This window comes from Panthera pardus, unplaced genomic scaffold (assembly GCF_024362965.1).
Source record: "Panthera pardus isolate Hobbes unplaced genomic scaffold, ASM2436296v1 HiC_scaffold_3, whole genome shotgun sequence".
Classification (NCBI taxonomy): Eukaryota; Metazoa; Chordata; class Mammalia; order Carnivora; family Felidae; genus Panthera; species Panthera pardus.
This window is the reverse complement of record NW_026526876.1, coordinates 41,797,425-41,803,078: the sequence shown is the minus strand read 5'-3', so window position 1 is coordinate 41,803,078 and position 5,654 is coordinate 41,797,425. Positions and strand designations below refer to the sequence as shown.

Below are 5,654 nucleotides of genomic sequence, written 5' to 3'. Positions count from 1 at the left end.
ATATATAATAAATTAATAGCTGTAATATAGAATAAATTATATATATTATATTATATAAATATAAGTATTATATAGTATAGTTTAGTATATGATAGTACATTATATACAATAGTGAAATATTATATAAATATATATTATTAATATTATATGATTATATATTTAACTCAAATTTTATATATTTTTTGTAGTAAAGGAGGCTCTTCACGTTTCACTTTTTCAAAGGTTATTTCTGAGTTGCAAAAATTATCTCTCCATATTTTTCCCTGTATTACCATGATTTGTTCTGTATTCTCCCCTTCAATCTTGGCTGCCACAACCTCACAGAAAGCATGAGGACCCTTTTTTCTTGCATCTATGTGAAAACTGTAGCAGCAGACAGTAACTGCCTCAGGTCTGTCAAATAGATGCAGGCTATAACTCTGAATGTATTTTATGTATTCGACATACTCAATATTGTCTTCTGATGATGCTCTTGCTATTACCCTGTGACAATTGCTTTGTTTTGTTCCGCAATCTAACTATCCTCAAAGTTCAAGTCTACTTTCCTTGACAAAACCTGAGAACTAAACTTTGAGTTCTCCAGCAGCAGCAAATGTAAGTGGGCCAAAAAGAGATACATTAAGCCTGAACTAACATTTGCAGCTGTTTTGTTAATTTGATTGTTATGATGGTCAGTCAGCGTGTGTTTAATCACTCGAAAACAGGCAATTAAAATATAAAGCACTCAGTTGAAAAACCACTTGTTTTCACACTAAATTTTTTTTTTTAGTCCATTAAATGAGTTACTTGATTTAAAAACATAGTTTCAATATAGAAGATTGGTTTGAAACATGGCCCTTCTTCTGTTTTGTGCACAATAGGGAACAAACTGGAAAGAAACACTACAGCCATCAAGTTTAACATGTTTCTGTGTTGGCTCCAGAAGTTGATTGACTTAAAGCAAAGTTCTTGTTTTAATTCTTTTAGTCTCAGACTTGATGTACTTATGAATAAAAAACACTCCCAATTATTCATCTTTGTGGGAGACAAGCATACATATCTTCAGTTATTTATGAGAAAGATAATGTATACAATGATTTGGGAGCCGCCTAGCTGACTACATGGACAGAGATATCAGAATATGAAAATTTATGGCAGAAACTCTAACAGTTATGCTCAATCTAAAAATTTACCATAATCTGAAGTATAACTCTGTTATAAAAATTCAGTTACTTCTTTTCTTGTCGGTAGCTGTGGAAAATTTAAATATTTGTGTTTTACTAGCTTTGAATTGGAGACTATATGTAGAAATCCTAATCATAAAAGATGCATATGTAAGTATTTGTGCCCTCAGAAAAAGGCAAATATGTAATCAAAAGTTGCAAATATTTGAAGATATGGCCCCTATACTCCAATGTAGGGTCTAGTTCTATAGTGAGGCTATGAACAGAAAAGAAAACTACAGAGTAAAAAGTGTTTTGATATACATGATGCTGTAAGAACATATATGAGGGTCACTAATTCAGATTTGGGAACACAGAGAAGAATGTGCATAAGTCATACATGTGGAGATTTCCCTGAGAGTTTTCCAGAGGAGCAGATATGGGAAAGTCCAGGTGAAGAGATTGTGCACACCTTTGAGAGAGAGGGAGAGACTCAGAGAGAAAGAGAGAGAGAGAGAGAGGAAGGGAGGGTGAAGGATAGAGAAGAGAAGGAGAGAGAGAGAGAGAACAGAAGAGGGGAAAAAAGAAGGAGATGGATGGAGGGGGAGAGATGGAAATTGATATTTTGGAAGTGGAAAGAAAGTCAATACAACATGAACTTGTGTGAAGGAGGGAAGGAAGAAGTATGAGGTAGTTGTGAGATAAATTAGATTGAAGAGGAAAGCAGGAGTCAATTGGGCAGGTCTATGAGGATCAAGAGTTTATCCTTTGTCTCAGAGGAGATGAGGGAAATGGGGAGCCTTCCAAAAGCTTCAAGCAAGTGACTTTCTGGCTGAGATGAAAATTTTAAAGAGTTGACTCTTCTTCTAAGGAGGGAAAATGGGTGGTAGGTGTGGGGCAGGCAATACAGGAGGCAAGAGAACCAGTCAGAAGGCTATTGCAGTCAGACATGAGAGAGAAGATTTTCATGGGCACCAAAGGAGTGGCAGTGGGAATAGGTGAGTTTGTGACATAGTTAAAGGCAAGAGACAGGAGGATGATGTCTGGTGATGTCTTCACGATGAATGAATGGTGGTGATGTAACAGGGACAGAACAGCAAAAAGGCAGGGAGTTTTTCAACTGAGTAATCAGGACACACACTATATGTCTTTTACTGAGTGTTTCTAGGAGAAGCAGACACTAATATGCCAGGTTTCGATTAATGGTCAGATTTGCAAATAAATTATTTAAACTAAAAAGTGATTTTAAACTTCTGCATGTTGGCAATATGTCTTCCTCTAAAATACACCTCTTAATTTTAGATTGGTCTACTGCCTTAAGAAGCCTACTGCAGAAGGTAGGCTGTGTTCAACTCCTGGAATGGATGCCTCTAAACTATGTGACTTAGGGTAAATCACTAAACTTCTCTGAAATCCTTTTTTTTTTTAAATCTGCTTACTTTGGGTATTATCATCTAACTTCCTGAGTTGTTTTGAAAATTCCATAACATAATGTATGTAAAGGACCAGACAACTAAGCAAGTAAGGGTTACCTCTCAACTCATATCTTCACTTTATGTTGATGCCGTTACTATTTTTAAATCTACACCAAAAGATGGCCACAACTCAAACCTGTGGATATGCCACTTCGCATGGTGAGACTCTGCAGATGTGATTCAGGTTAACGACTCTGAAATAGAAATATTATCCTGCATTGTCTGGATTGGTCCAGTGTAATCACACGAATCCTTAAAAGTTGTAATCAGAGAGAAAGAGGTGATGATAGAGGAGAGATCAGGGAGATGCAACTTTGCCAGCTTTCAGGATGGAGGAAAGAGGCCACGAGCCAAGGAATATGGCTAAACTCCAGGAGCTGGAAAATGCAAAGGAATGAATTCTCCCTTAGAAAGAAATACAGTTCTGCCAACATTTTGATTTTAGCCCAGTGACAGTAGACTTCTGACCTGCAGAACGATAAGTGTATGCTACCTTTTAAGCCACCAAGTTTATAGTGATTCCTTATGTCAGAAATAGAAAGTTTATATATATTTTATTAATATTAATACAATTAACACGTTTAATATGAATAAAAGTGAATGGTAACTTTTAAAAATAGGGGGCAAGGAGATATTTAGAGATAGCAGGATAAGAGACCCCAAACTACCTACAACCTATATGCTTTAAATGGATGGTGTTGCCCAACTTCTTACCTCTTTACCCACATGAGCATGTCCATGGGGACTTGACAATTGACCACTGAGTTTCTATGTCTTTTTGTAGTCTGTGCCATGACATATTCCCTCAGCAAAGTGTGAGGAGATGTCATGAGATCATGAGATGCTTCCTCCATATTAACCCAGACCAGAAAATAGTAGCCATGGCACAGGTTTTCAAATTTGTATGTGAGTAGAAAGCAACAACCAGCCTTCCTACTTGAATACAGGGCTGGAGAGAGGAAGTGACAGTGAAGAGACTTGAAATGAAGGGTACAAGGTAGGCTGGGAGGAGAACTCTGGAAGTGATATATGTGCCTCTTGTCCTATTCTGTTAGGACCCAGCTTGGATTGCATGTCCTCTCTGGACTCCTCCAACTTTCTCTGCACATAAATAAACCTCAGTAACCCCCATGACATTTATCTAAGAAGGCTATGAGAAGTCAATGAACACTCAACTGAGTGTTGTCATGTAATATAAGCTCAAAAATATTAATTGAAAACAATGACTATAGAGGTTGCATACGTCTTAAGAGAGAGAGCTTTCAGACTGCTAGGTGTCTAAACAAAACAAAAGCCCATTCATTGTTATTCTCCAAAATTACACTTTTTAAGTCTTACATCTTCAAAGGCTGATCATTTTTCCAAAATATGATGATCAGTTTGATCATTTTTTTTATTATTTTAGAAATTTATTTTAAAATAAAATATTCTGATAACAGAAGAATATACTATTCTCAGGGGCCAAGACCCCAGGTAACAATGGGCAGTCTCCAATTTTTCCCTCTCCATTAGCGGTATCTAGAGCTTCTGGCAAATGGAACGTCTTGCAATCAGAGTGAACCACTGCTCAGAAGCTCTTTGAAGTCACATTAGGGTTCTTGTAGCCGTGTTTTGAAACATTATCTACCATGTCATGTACTGAAAAATGCTTATAGTCTCATGTTTAGGTTTCTTTAAAGGGCCATGTGTTGAGGCTCTTATTTCTTTTGTTGCTGGTTGGTAAATGTCATATTCACACATGACCACAAATATAATCATTTTCAGTGAATTGGCCGATCATTTTTTAAAAAACCATATCATGTTTATTACATGTTTTCTCATAAAATTAAACTCTTTTATTCCCCTGCATCATCTCAATTATTTATTTTGGCTCTCATCAGAAAGAAACTCATTTAGCTAGAGACTCACTTTTCTATATGATCTCAACCTAGTATTTTAATGCCATTTGTAACAAAGTTATCAAAGGTTTCAAACATGCTAAAAAGTATAATTTTTGTATATGAATCAATGCACCCACCATTCATTTATAACAACTTCTAATTTTGCCTTATTTTGCTTCTGATTTGTTACCTATTTTTCAATAAGGAAAACATTTAAGATTCCATGTAATTACGTGCCCATTTTTTACTACATTCACTGGCTTTTATTTCCAGAGGTGAACATTCTCCTGAAAGGGGTATTTATTATCTTCATGATCGTTGTATACTTTTTTACATATGATGTGTCCATATAAATGAATAGAATATTATGCAAGTCTTTTACATGATACATAAGATCACTTGGCACATATCATTCTGGAACTTGTTTCTTTTATTAATATTGTTTGACTGAGATTTACCTATGTTGATAGACTCTAATTCAACCGTTGTATGTTTTAAAGTATATCAATAGATATATGTGCAAGATTTTATCTACTCTCTTATAATAGATAGTTTATTACAACATTTTCAATATTACATTGTTGTATTTCTTGAAAATATATCCTTGTATATATGTGTGAAAATTCTTTCTGGAGTGCTTACCAAATGGAAATGGTGGATGATGGGATATGTCCATCTTAAAATTTACAAGATATTGTCAAATTGCTTTGAAAAGGGAGTGTAGTGATTTATGCTTTTACAAGCAGTGTTTGAGAATTCTGATTCCTCATGGCCTCGGTATTGTCAACTTTAAAAAATTTTGCTTAATTGAATGGTTGTGAATGACATCTTAGAGAAAAGCAAGAGCTAGAAGGAAATTGATCATCTTCGGGTCAAACCCCGTTCTCTTCTAAACAATAAACTATAGCCAAGACGGTAAACAACTTTTATAGTTCATAGATTTACCTAACAACAGGGGCAAGATGGAAAAAGAAACTTGCCTTGAACTCAGAATTCAGTTTGGGCATTCACAAATTTCATTTGTATGTATTTGAGTGATTTGTGAAGAGAAAAACACATCTGTTGTAAAATGCAGCTAACTTTAAGAATCACATCCCATATTTTTATTGCCTTATTTCTCCCTCCCTATTTTTTAGCAACTAGACAGATCCTGGGGC

The 5,654-nt window shown here is 35.4% G+C and overlaps 1 non-coding gene across 1 annotated transcript; it reads right to left on the bottom strand.

Moving 5' to 3' along the window:
• Positions 1 to 281: 281 nt before the first annotated feature.
• LOC128774362 (small nucleolar RNA SNORA31) lies at positions 282 to 410 on the bottom strand. Its single transcript, XR_008418940.1, has one exon. It is a non-coding gene; the product is annotated as a small nucleolar RNA SNORA31 (small nucleolar RNA).
• Positions 411 to 5,654: the final 5,244 nt, after the last annotated feature.